This window comes from Heptranchias perlo, chromosome 38 (assembly GCF_035084215.1).
Source record: "Heptranchias perlo isolate sHepPer1 chromosome 38, sHepPer1.hap1, whole genome shotgun sequence".
Classification (NCBI taxonomy): domain Eukaryota; kingdom Metazoa; phylum Chordata; class Chondrichthyes; order Hexanchiformes; family Hexanchidae; genus Heptranchias; species Heptranchias perlo.
In genome coordinates, this window is record NC_090362.1 from 5,993,751 (window position 1) to 6,006,803 (window position 13,053).

The 13,053-nt window shown below is 45.3% G+C and overlaps 1 long non-coding RNA gene across 1 annotated transcript; it reads left to right on the forward strand.

Moving 5' to 3' along the window:
* The first annotated feature begins 7,424 nt into the window (after window positions 1–7,424).
* Window positions 7,425–11,537, forward strand: LOC137304614 (uncharacterized). Its single transcript, XR_010958594.1, has 3 exons — window positions 7,425–7,618; window positions 11,059–11,105; window positions 11,209–11,537. It is a non-coding gene; the product is annotated as an uncharacterized lncRNA (long non-coding RNA).
* The last annotated feature ends 1,516 nt before the right edge of the window (window positions 11,538–13,053 follow it).

A 13,053-nucleotide genomic window follows, 5' to 3' on the forward strand; every position in this document is an offset into this window, starting at 1 on the left:
TCTTGCCTTGTTTGCCCTCCCCAAATGCATTACCTCACACTTCTCCGGACTGAATTCCATTTGGCACTTTTTTGCCTCCCTGACCAGTCCATTGATATCTTCCGGCGGCTTTCCTCCTCACTATCAACCACACGGCCAATTTTTGTATCATCTGCAAATTTCTTAATCATGCCCCCTACTTTTAAGTCTAAATCTTTAAAATATACCACAAAAAGCGATGTTGGCCTTTATCTCAAAGGGCCTGGAATACAAAGGAGAGGAAGTTATGCTTCAGTTGTACAGAACCTTGGTCAGACCCTATCTGGAGGACTGCACTGCATCTCACCTCAGGAAGGATATAATGGTCTTGGAGGAAATACAGTGCAGATTTACCAAAATGAAACCGGAGCTTAAAAGGTTAAATTATGAGGACAGGAAACAGAAAGTAATGATGAACAGTTGTTTTTCAGACTGGAAGAAGGTATACAGTGGTGTTCCCCCGGGGTCAGTACTAGGACCACTGCTTTTCTTGATATTTATTAATGGCTTGGACTTGGGTGTCCAGAGCACAATTTCAAAATCTGCAGATGACACAAAACTTAGAAGTGTAGTGAACAGTGAGGAGGATAATGATAGACTTCAAGAGGATATAGACGGGCTGGTGGAATGGGTGGACACGTGGCAGATGAATTTTAATGCAGAAAGATGCAAAGTGATACATTTTGGTAGGAAGAATGAGGAGAGGCAATATAAACTAAAGGACACAATTCTAAAAAGGGTACAGGAACAGAGATCTGGGGGTATATGCACACAAATCGTTGAAGGTGGCAGGGCAGGTTGAGAAAGTGGTTAGAAATGCATACAGGATCCTGGGCTTTATAAATAGAGGCATAGAGTACAAATGCAAGTAAGTCATGATGAACCTTTATAAAACACTGGTTCGGCCACAACTGGAGTATTGTGTTCATTTCTGGGCACCGCACTTTAGGAAAGATGTGAAGGCCTTAGAGAGAATGCAGAAGAGATTTACTAGAATGATTCCAGGGATGAGGGACTTTAGTTACGTGGATAGACTGGAGAAGGTGGGATTATTCTCCATGGAACAGGGAAGGTTAAGAGGAGATTTGGTAGAGGTATTCAAAATCATGAAGGGTCTAGACAGATTAGATAGAGAGAAACTGTTCCCATTGGCGGAAGGGTGGGTCAAGAACCAGAGGACATAGATTTAAGGTGATTAGCAAAAGAACCAAAGGTGACATGAGGAAAAACCTTTCTATACAGCGAGTGGTTAGGATCTGGAATGCACTGCCGGGGGTGGTGGAGGCAGATTCAATTGAGGCTTTCAAAAGGGAATTGGATAAGTACTTGAAAGGAAAAAAACTGCAGGACTATGGGGAAAGGGCGGGGGAGTGGGACTAGCTCTTGCATAGGGTCGGCACGGGCTCGATGGGCCGAATGGCCTCCTTCCACACCGAAACCCTCCTATGATTCTAGGTTAGCTAAACTTGGCCTCTAAACCCTTGAGTATAGAAGATTGAGAGGTGATCTGAACAAGGTGTTTAAAATGATAACGGGATTCAATAAGTTAGATACAGAGAAACTATTTCCTCTGGTGGGGGAATCCAGAACAAGAGGGCATAATCTTAAAATTAGAGCTAGCTTATTCGGGAGTGAAGTCAGGAAGCACTTTTTCACACAAAGGGTAGTGGAAATCTGGAACTTCTTTCCCCAAAAGACGTGTGGATGCTGATTGTCAATTAAAATTTTCACAGCTGAGATCAATAGATTTTTGTTAGGTACGAGTATCAAGAGATATGGAGCCAAGTCGAGTAAATGGAGTTGAGGTACGTTATGATGTAATTGAATGGCGGAACAGGCTTGAGGATCTAAATGGTCTCCTGCTTTTCCTATGTTTCAATGTAACAGAGGAAAAGGAAAGAAAGATGGAAGAAAGAGCATAAGGGAGAGGAGAGGGGAGGGGAGGAGAGGAGAGGAGGGAAGGGGAGGGGAGGGGAGAAGAGAAGAGGAGGAATATGTTGGTGATTCTTGGCTGCCCCTTATGCCCCACCTGACAGATGCACCTCGCCACTTTTAAGCAAGTTTATGTTTTCGATGGGCACGGGCCCTTTGGGGGGAGGGTAATATTCCAAGTTTATGTTCCGGGCAGGTATGTTGCCTACTGATTGTGCTGTTCAGGAAATCACAGATATGCAGAAGGAAAATGATGGGCAGCACAGCCCAATATGCACAGCAGGCAGGCAAGGCTCTTTGTGATCCTGAAAACTGACCTCCCTACCAACCCTCCCCCCCCAACTCCTTGAAACAGATAAACTCACACCTCATATAGATCAATCCAGTTAGATGTCAACAGAACACAACCGACACTACACTGCAGCTTAAAGGAGATGAGTCTTCAAAAGTGGGAAATTAGCTCGTTGTAGGGCTATAAATATAAGAGCACAATATTGTACAGTAAAGGGTTAATGTGCTGCCCCATGAGAAGCCATTTGTAGGCTGGAGACCTTATTTCAGACAGACCCCCAGCCCTGAAAAATTCTAAAAAATGTCAGCTCCTTAGTGGACAGTATCACCAGCCTGTAAGTATAAAAGTGGAGCTTTCGGTCGCAGTCAGTAGGAGGTAAACTGTTCCCTTTAATCGCTGGATTTGGGATTAAATCCCATCAAGATGGAATTTGACACGTTGATCTGCCAAGTATGTTTGAGGAGAATTCTGTAATCGAGTTTCAGCAGTTCTGCTGGTTGATGCAGGTCACCATTCAGAGGGTTTACACTTCAACTAACTGTGCAATAAGTGCGATTCGTGTCTGTTGACACCTTTTAATAATACTTTTGTTAAAAGAGTGAGCGCACATCCTGCGGTGCAACAACGAGAGTCCAGAGCTGTTGGTTTAACTGTAACAGAGCCAAAGTCATCTCAGTATGGTACTGTATAGTACGATAACCTAGTGGTTCTAGTGCTAGACTTACAACCCTGAGGTCACGAGTTCAAATCCCACCATAGCAAGTTGGAAAATTGAATTCAATAAATCTGGTTGTACTTGAAAATTACCATGAAACTATCATAAAAACCTAACTGGTTCACTAATGTCCTAGGGGACCCCTACCTGGTCTGGCCTACACATAACTCTAGCTCCACATTATGTGGGTGACTGTTAATGCCCTTGAGACAGCGAAGGATAGGCAATAAGTACTTCTGAGACAGTGTTGCCTACATCCCAATAGCTTACAATAACCTTCGATAGAAAGAACTTACATTTATATAGCACCATTCACAACCTCAGGATTTCCCAAAGTGCTTGACAGCCAATTAAGTACTGTACTTTTGAAGTGTAGTCATTGTTGTGATGTAAAAAATGTGGCAGCCAATTTGCACGCAGCAAAGTCCCACAAACAGCAATGAGTCAATGGCCAGATAAATATTGGCCAGGATACCGGGAGAACTCCCCTGCTCCTCTTCGAATAATGCCATGGGATCTTTTATGTCCACCTGAGAGGGCAGATAGAGCCTCGGTTTAACATCTCATCCGAAAGACTGCACCTCCGACAGTGCAGCACTCCCTCAGTACTGAACTGGAGTGTCAGCCTAGGTCATGGGCTCATGTCTCTGGAGTGGAATTTGAACCTACTCAGAGGCGAAAATGCTACCCACTGAGCCATGGCTGACACCTAAAAGAAAGGGCAGCTCTTATTAAATGCCAGTCTGTCCTTAATATGTCCCCACTGACTCCCTCGGCAGTCTGGCTGAGATTGGTAGCGGATCATGTGCCATCCATATGCATGAACTCAGAACGATGGCTGGGATAGCAATTACTGTACAAGCCTCTTGTCATTATTGACATATACCAGCATACATTCTTTGCTAACCAATGTTGAAATGCAGCCATTATACCCAATACCCCACTTCAGCTTCACACTAAACACGCACTTGTGGCTGCAAAATAAAATTATAAAAGTAAAATAAGTCATGCACAGAAGTGGTATCTCATATTTTTTATCTAAGACTTGGCACTTCTCCTTTAAGGGGCGGTTGCCGGGATACTTCAAAGACCTGGCATTGCAGGCTGGACGGGGTTAGCTGTGGTGAGTGGCCACAGAAAGGGCAAGAGCTGAAGCTGAATAACGAGCAAACTGTAATAAATTCTTCTTTCATTGAGAGTTATATCATAGGGTTGGCTTAATAATACAACCATGAATCCTTGTTGACATTTACTTGTAACTCTTACTGAAAAGAAAATAAGAGCACAGAGTGTTCTAACCTGAAAAATAAAACCCACTCAGAAAGACGACAGCAATTGAATAAAGAGAATAAATGTCATGTTAGGACTGAGCTCAGCATTGGATTGCGAAAGTCCTGTGTCGGGCATCATTTGGCCCCCAGTAGCCACAGTCCCTGGGATATTGGGATCTGGCCATTTTCCTGGTCCTGTTGCAGGCCAGTCTGGTGAGTTTCTTCTTTCATTTATCTCCTTTTTGGGAGCTACCAAAACTATAGGTCATAAATATAAGGTAGTCACTAATAAATCCAATAGGGAATTCAGGAGAAACTTCTTTACCTAAAGAGTGGTTAGAATGTGGAACATGCTACCACAAGGAGCAGTTGAGGTGACTAGCATCGATGCATTTAAGGGAAAGCTTGATAAGCACACGAGGGAGAAAGGAATAGAAGGATATGCTGATAGGGTTAGATGACAAGCGGTGGGAGGAGACTTGTGTGGAGTATAAACACTGGCATGGACCTGTTGGGCCGAATGGCCTGTTTCTGTGCTATAGACTCAATGGGCATCATTTTAGCACCCGCTATCGGGTGCGTTCCTGGTGGGGGGGGCTCCGAAAATCGGGGAATCCCGGAGCAGGTTCGGAGCCCGGATCCACCCCGCCCACTTCCGGGTTCCCCACAGACGCACCGACGTGCGCGCGCAGCCCCCGCATGTGGGAATCCCGCAGGCAATTAGAGCCAGCAGGGTTCCACTTAACAGTATTTACCTTGGTATTTCAGGTCATTAACAGACCTGATTAAGTGAATATGTGAGGAGGGGTGGGATTTTATTGACAACTGGGACTGTTTCCCATACTGTGGGAAACACTCCCAGTTGAAATGGACGTGTTGCAGCTGTCAGCCTGTGGCAGCTGCAAAGGTCCATTTGACAGGTGGGTGGGGGGGAGACCCTCACTCATTGCAGGAGGCCACTCTGTCACTTGGGACAAAGTTTGGCCTCCACCACCCTCCTCCTGACAAGAAAATTCACCAACTTGCACACTTACCCCGGGGTCCAGAGACATGTACCTACCTTGCGGACCCCCTCAGATGTACATCTTCCGGATGGGGGCCGCCGTAGCTGCAGTCATGACCTCCTCAGAGGGCGAACAGCATAACCAACCTCACCAGCCTCGCCGGCCACCTCTGACACGTGGCGCTCCACAACAGAGTGCTGTGACACATCCACCTGTACAGCAGGAGGGAGGGCAACCGCAGAGAGAGATGCGTCACAGAGGGCACTACCCTTGCCACAGGGTCCACAGACCGAGGCTCAGCTTCCTTGACCTCTCTGAGCAGCAGTGCACATGGAGGCTCAGAGTCACTCGACATGTAGTCGTGGACATCTGCAGCCCCCTTCATGCTGAGCTGCTCTCGGTTGTCCCGAGCACCAACTTCTTACCTGTCGCTGTCAAAGTCACCACTGCCCTCAACAACTTCTCTTCCACATCCTTCCAGGGTGCCACCGGGGACATCGCCGACGTCTCTCAGTCGTCCGCACAAAAGAGCCCTGCAAATACACCTACACCCACTCTGCAGTGACACAATGGGTGGCATCAGTTGTGGGTCTTCATAGTGATCCTCAGGAAAGGGCATTATTGCACAAACCAAACAAGATTCACAAAGACGTGGTGCCAATATAATATGTGATGTGAGTTGGTCAGAAATTCAATATAAGTAACAACCATGACAAACCCTCAAACACCCTTGTGCATCCCCTTCATGCTCACGACACGTTTGCCTTACGCTGCCTACTGCACATATGTGATGCATGCCCTGTGGCTGCAGCACAGGTAGTGGCAGGTTGAGTGAGGCTGACTGTGAAAGAGATGCACGAGAGGGTGAGTATGAGATAGAGCCATGAGATTGTATGAGGATTGGGTTGAGTGGTAGTGGCGGGATGAGTACTGGCGAGGTAAGTAAGTGCAGGTAAGATGAGGATGAGGTTTGAGTGGGTATGACGGGTGATGTGACAGAGTAGTGTTGGCAGTGCAGAAGGAGATGTGGGGTGGGGGCGGTGATGTGGCAGATGGAGTGTAGGGGAATGAGTAAGTGTACTCACTTTGGCTGACCTACTGAGGCCATTAGAGCGCCTCCTGCACTGTATGCAGATGGGCGATATGTTGGTGATGCCGGTGACCTCCTCTGCCACCTCGAGCCAGGCCTTCCTGGTGGCAGAGGCAGGCCGCTTCCTCCTGCCCGCCGGGGGGAAGATCTCTGTCCTCCCCCTCCTCCTCACCCTGTCTAATGATACCTGGAGTGTGGCATCATTAAACTGGGAGCAGGCTTCCCCCTGGGCTGCTCCATGCTGTAATGTTTGCTATTTGTTGCAGCATCTGTCAGTGGAGGACTGCCCCTTTAAATAGAGCTCCTCCAGCTGACAGATCTTACTGCGCATGCGCAGCCCGCCCGACGCGCAGATCAGCAGTGGGGAACCCGGAACAACAGGTAAGTGGATCCAATTAGGCTGCGATCACGCGGGGAGCAGACTAATTTCACAGGGCACGTTACCCACGCGCCCAATAGCTCCCCCGCCGCGAACCCGCAGCCCTGGTAACATTGAGCCAATGTAATTCTATGTAATACCATGGACAGAGACAGGAACCAGGGGCAATGTGACCCCCCCACTCTCTCAACAGACTTCTCCATGCAGTAACAGCTCCCACTGATCCACCAGCAGAAGATGGGATTGACAATGTGAAACCTGGGTTGTCAGTATTTCCACACCCCCACCCCCACTCCACTCCTTCGATGGCAATCCAGTTGGCAGCCTGACTCACAACTGATGCAAGACATTTAGCTGAGCTACGTGAGCTAAAGTGACATGAGGCCAGAGAACTCAGACTCACACCGTCTCATTGTAAGTCGGTCGCTTTAGTTGCCAGGTCAATCACGCACATTCTTATTGTTGAATATTATGGACTGTTGCTTAATCCAGGTTGATGGGTCTGTGAATAGTCTGTGGGATTGAAGGGATTGAATTATGAGTGGATAGTTGGATTGTTGACAGCAGAATTTTGGCTGGAAACCACCTAGCATCAAATGTAAAAAATGAGAAAATACAGAATTCATATAACTTTCCCAGACATCACAAGAATGTGTTTGTAGAACCGAAATAGGAAATTCCCAAAGACATGACGTGTGCCTTTCAAACTCCTCCTGGCCCTGAACGGGGGCACAAGTCTACTGAGGCATTCGACCGTGTAGCTCTGCTGTCACATCAGTACCAGTTTGAACAATGTAGTCACTGCTGTCGGTATAACCTGTTACCCGGGTGCATGGAATTCACAAGAGGCCAAGAGGTGAACCAAGTGGAGTTAAAAGACAAGAGGTTACTTTCAATCTCTCAGGGCTCATCTTCAGGTAAAGGGACTACTGAATCCAGTAAAAGGTCAGAACCAGTTGCACTTAGCACTGACCTTAGCCCTTTGAATATTCTTGGCTGTCAATAGGTTGCTGTTAATACCTCGTCAACATCCTTGAGTTCACTGAGTTCCGATTTTCATGATTTATTGCATCTCTTTAAATAATTTGATAATTTCAGATTTTGCTTTTGGACAGCTGCATTGTTTGGTAACATGGCTCTCTGTCTATATCCCATAACAGATAGTGGAAACAATCTCTCACTATTTACCTTATCATAATCCTTCATAACCTTGAAGACCTCTATCAGGTCACCCCTTAACTTTCTCAGCTTTAGCCACTTCTCATTTTTTTTCTTCGCAAATGTAAACCCTCATCCCTGGCAACATCTTACGAATCCACACCTTTCTCATTCTTTTATATCGTTCCTGTAATGGGGTCCCCAAAACTGTACATAATGTTCTGCATCTAGCCTATACTATATCTAATCTTAGTTCAGTAGTAGCACTCTTGCCTCTGAGTCAGAAGTTCGTGGGTTTAAACCCCATTCCAGAACCTGAGCAAATATTCTAAGCTGACACTTTAGTGCAGTATTGAGGGAGTGCTGCATTGTTTGAGATGCTGTTTTTCAGATAAGATGTTATGGCAAGGTCTCATCTGCCCTCTCGGGTGGATAGAAAAGAACCCATGGCACTATTTGAAGAAGAGCAGGGGAGTTCTCCTGGTGTTCCTGCTAACATTTCTCCCTCAACCAACACCACTAAAACAGATTAATTGATCATTATCACATTGCTGTTTGTGGAACCTTGCTGTGCGCAAACCAGCTGTCGTATTTCCTACATTACAACAGTGACCACTCTTCAAAAACTAATCCTTGGCTGTAAAGCACTTTGGGAAGTCCTGAGGATGTGAAAGGCTCTATATAAATTCTTTGTTTCTAACCTGGGAGTGCTCATTATTGACAGCAGAACTATTGACTCCCAAACTTTAATGAGAAAAATATATAATCAGGAAATTGTTAGCACCCGTCCCACCCACTAGTGGTCAAACAATTTGGTCACTCTCACCTGAACCTGTTTCTGGCTGGGGTGGAGATCTCCTCGTACAAAAGGTTGGTACATTGTAATGTTAATCAGGGCCAGAGTGGTCTCCTGGACTGGATTTTGATCACCTAAGGGGGTGGGAGAGGAATTTTCCAGATTTTTTCCCCCTAATTGGCCTGGGTTTCTATCTGTTTTTTCGCCACTCCCAGAAGATCACGTGGCTTTCGGGTGGGGTGGGGAGTGTATATATTGAGATGCACAAGGCATCGTAGTTGTGTGGGGCAGGTCGGATGGACCAGAGGGTCTTTCCTTGCCTGGAATTTTTCATGTTTGTATGTACCTCACACATGAAGAATGTCTACAAGGCTGAGTTACTGCTGAATACAAAATCAGATTGGAACGTGAGACACCATCTCCGGGAGAGGAAACAAGAGAATTATTTTTTTAAGTTTCTGCCTCTTAATTTTGTTTATAGTTTTGATGATGATGAGCAGCCCCATGATGGCTCCAGTGTGGAGCACAGATACACAGACCAGGAGCATCCTTTCTGTGCTGAGTTTGTTGATCCCTGCTGGCATGGTGGTAGGGGGCACTATAAAGGGAGTTCAGTGCCCTCTGTGTTAGGGAGGAGGAAATCAGGCGATCTCCCTCCACTGACCACTGACCATGATCCCTACTGGAGGTGAGATTTTGCGGGCATAGTATGAGGGAAAGGTTGGGCTCAGCTGTGAAGCCCCTACAGTCAAATAGCTTGCGCACGCTCATTGTCAAAGCTGGCACAAGAATAATGGTCACTTGGGTAAGGGTGCCTGGCACCCCTGGTACCATACTGTGAAGGAGTTAACACCCTCAGGAGGGGAAGGGAAAACAAAAGCTATAATTTTCAAATAGTGGAGACAATTTGTGGTATTTTTCTTGCATGTTTTGATTTAATTAACTCTCAGAGATAGTTACCTTTAGCTATTAGTGGTGCCTAATTACACTTGTTGAGCCCTGTGCTCGTTTGTGATGTGACATTCTACTTCAGAACATTCTGTACTTCCAACACAAAATAATACTGTTTCCACATTGAAGTTAGACTATTGGCATCTGTTACGTCTAGGCCAGAGGAAATGATCACTGATAGCCATCGCTGAATCAGCAGTTTCCTTCGTTTAACTGATTGGACTGAATTTAGAAACTCAATTGCAGATTGCTAGTAATAATGGGCTGATTGTTTTGGCAGCCCATTTAAGTCCAACTGGGGCATGGTGAAAAAATAGCAGTCTGATGATGTTAAGACCATTCTGCATAAATCCCCTGATGCTGTAGTAGCTTTAGTCACTATACTGCATGGCATGAGAAATTCACAAGAAATAGTACACCATCGGGGCAGGAAAACTGTGATGTAGGAGGGAGATCCAATGAAAAGAAAAAACTTGCATTTCTATAGCGCCTTTCACAACCTCAGGATGTCCCAAAGCACTTTACAACCAATGAAGAACTTTTGAAGTGTAGTCACTGTTGTAATGTAGGAAACATGGCAGCCAATTTGCACACTGCAAGGTCCCATAAACAGCATTGAAATAAATGCCCATATCATCTGTTTTAGGTGTTGGTTGAGGGATAAATATTGGCCAAGGCACTGGGAGAACTCTTCGAATAGTGCCAGTGGATCTTTTATGTCAAACTGAGAGGGCAGATGGGGCCTCATTTTAACGTTTCATCGAAAAGATGGCAACTCCAACAGTGCAGCGCTCCCTCAGTACTGCACTGAAGCGTCAGCCTGGATTTTGTGCTCAAGTCTCTGGAGTGCAACTCTGAACCCACAACATACTGATTCAGAGGCGGGAGTGCTACCCACTGAACCACAGCTGACACTTGTGAAGTGTGGCAGTGTCATTCTTGCTCTTATTTACCGCTGTCCATTGTGTTTGTTTAGAGATCGTGAAGTGGTCTGTTTCAGCAAATAACACTAAAGTACAACAAGTGCAAACATTTGTCAACAGGACTGTAATACTTCTGTCATCGACCATTTCACTCACAGTAGACTGTGCTGTCGGTTCCCGCCTTCATGTGGCCCTTTCATCTCTGTTCTTCCGTTCTGTAATTCAGCTTGCAGACAGAATTAATGTATCACAAGGAAACAGCTCTCCGTGTATTTTGTGTAGAGCTTTCAAAACTCGACCCTTCTGTCAACCAAATAGTGAGAAATCGCTGAACCGTTAACAGTTAGTATTTTTCATTGGCAGCAGCAGTTTTAATGGGGCTCATCTCAAACAGGATTAAAACTCTTTCACTTATAATTAATTACATTAAAAGTACAAGAATCAAATAAATCGAAATTTCACCTCAGATCTTTATAATTGTGTCAAATTTGTGACGGATTTTATTAATAATAATCACTTCTTTTTCAAGAACATGGCGTGAGGGGCTCTCTACAATTAATCTGTCGGAATAAACAGGTAGGTGCTAACCTACGTGTGTTGTTAATACACCAAAATTTTAAAATTTACATTAACCCTCCAATTCTCCCCACTGGATTTGCATTTTCCTACTCATTACCAGTTCCTTGCTGTGATGTATCATTCTCTGGCTCGGATGGCCTAGGACCAATGCTGTTCCCTACTCTACCAACAGGAGGAGTCCTCCTCCAGGACATGACAGGAACCACCAGCTCCTCCTCCCTCACCTTCCTCGTTAAGGATCGGACAAGCAATTTACATCAGATGCTGAACACATCTTTGCAAAACATCATGAGGCTGGACGCTTATCCTATCTGTTGTAAATTGTTGGAAGTTTTGCTTCTGAATTTTTTTCCTATTTTGTATCATAAATATATTTAAATGAATTTATTTCCTTGAATGTATCATCTTTTAATAAAGTAACTAACTGACCTCATGTGGCATTGCTCACTGAGAAAACTTGTGACTCTCTTCATATAACGGTCTCTGTTTCTCTAATTCTTTCCCTCTTTGTATGACTCTTGCACACTTTCTCATTGTCTCTGTATCTCTGTTTATTGCCTGACTATTCTCACTGTCTCTCTGTAATCCTATATTACCCAATGTCTCCTTTTCCATGTTTCCCATTATCTCTGTATGTATCTCACATGAATTTCTTTACTGAATCTAAGTTTTTGAAGGCGAAGGCATGCATCAAGATGGGGGCAAGATAACCTGATCAGAAGTGGGGATCTGAGCCTAACCAGGACCTTTTGCAACATACATGGATGTGAGGGAAACCAGGATTCATGGACTGGCTGTGGGGGGTTGTGTGATCCAAAGGTACAGACGGGAGGATGCACGAGCCAAGTTTGGGAGGGAGTGGGGTAGTGGCTCCTAGCCCAAAACTGCAGCAGGCATCAAGCAAAGTATGACCCACAGCAGGAGTAACTGCAGTAGAACCCAGAGCAGGAATAACTGCAGTAGAACCCAGAGCAGGAGTGACTACAGTAGGACTCAGAGCAGGAGTGATTGCAGTAGGACCCAGAGCAGGAGTGACTATAGTACGATTCCCAACAGTCTGAAGTTGGAGCAGGAATAAGCTGCACTTGGCCTGAGGTTCAACAGATTACATTCATACTATATTACAATCACACTATGTTGTGATCGCACTATATTACAATCAATAACACTGCAGTAGGACCCAGAGCAGCACAAACCGCAAAATGACCCAGAGCAGGAGTGAAGTAAGGGTGGAAATTGCGGAGGTTCTGGCCACAATCATCCAATCCTCCTTAGAAATGGCGATGGTGCCCGAGGACTAGAGGATTGGAAATGTTACACCCCTGATCAAAAAAAGGGAGGGGATACAATTTTAAAGGGGATGCGGGAACAGAGAGACCTGGGGGTGCACATCCACAAATCTTTGAAGGTGGCAGGACAAGTTGAGAATATAAGAAATAGGAGCAGGAGTAGGCCATACGACTCCTCGAGCCTGCTCCACCATTCAATAAGATCATGACTGATCTTCTATCTCAACTCCACTTTCTGGCCTACTATGATACTATAGTACTATAATACAATCAATCACACTATATTACATTCATACTATATAACATTCACACAATATTACAACCACACTATATTACAATCACACTAGAATCATAGAATCATAGAAGGAGTACAGCAGAGAAGGAGGCCATTCGGCCCATCGAACCCATGCCAGCTCTTTGTAAGAGCAATCCAGTTAGTCCCATTCCCCCGCTGTATCCCCGTCGCCCTGAAAACTTTTTCCCTTCAAGTATTTATCAAATTCCTTTTTAAAAGCCACGATTGAATCTGCTTCACCGCCCTTTCAGGCAGCGCATTCCGTATCATAACTATCCGCTGTGTACAAAAGTTCCTCCTCATGTCGCCTTTGGTTCTTTTGCTAATCACCTTAAATCTGTGTCCTCTGGTTCTCAACCCT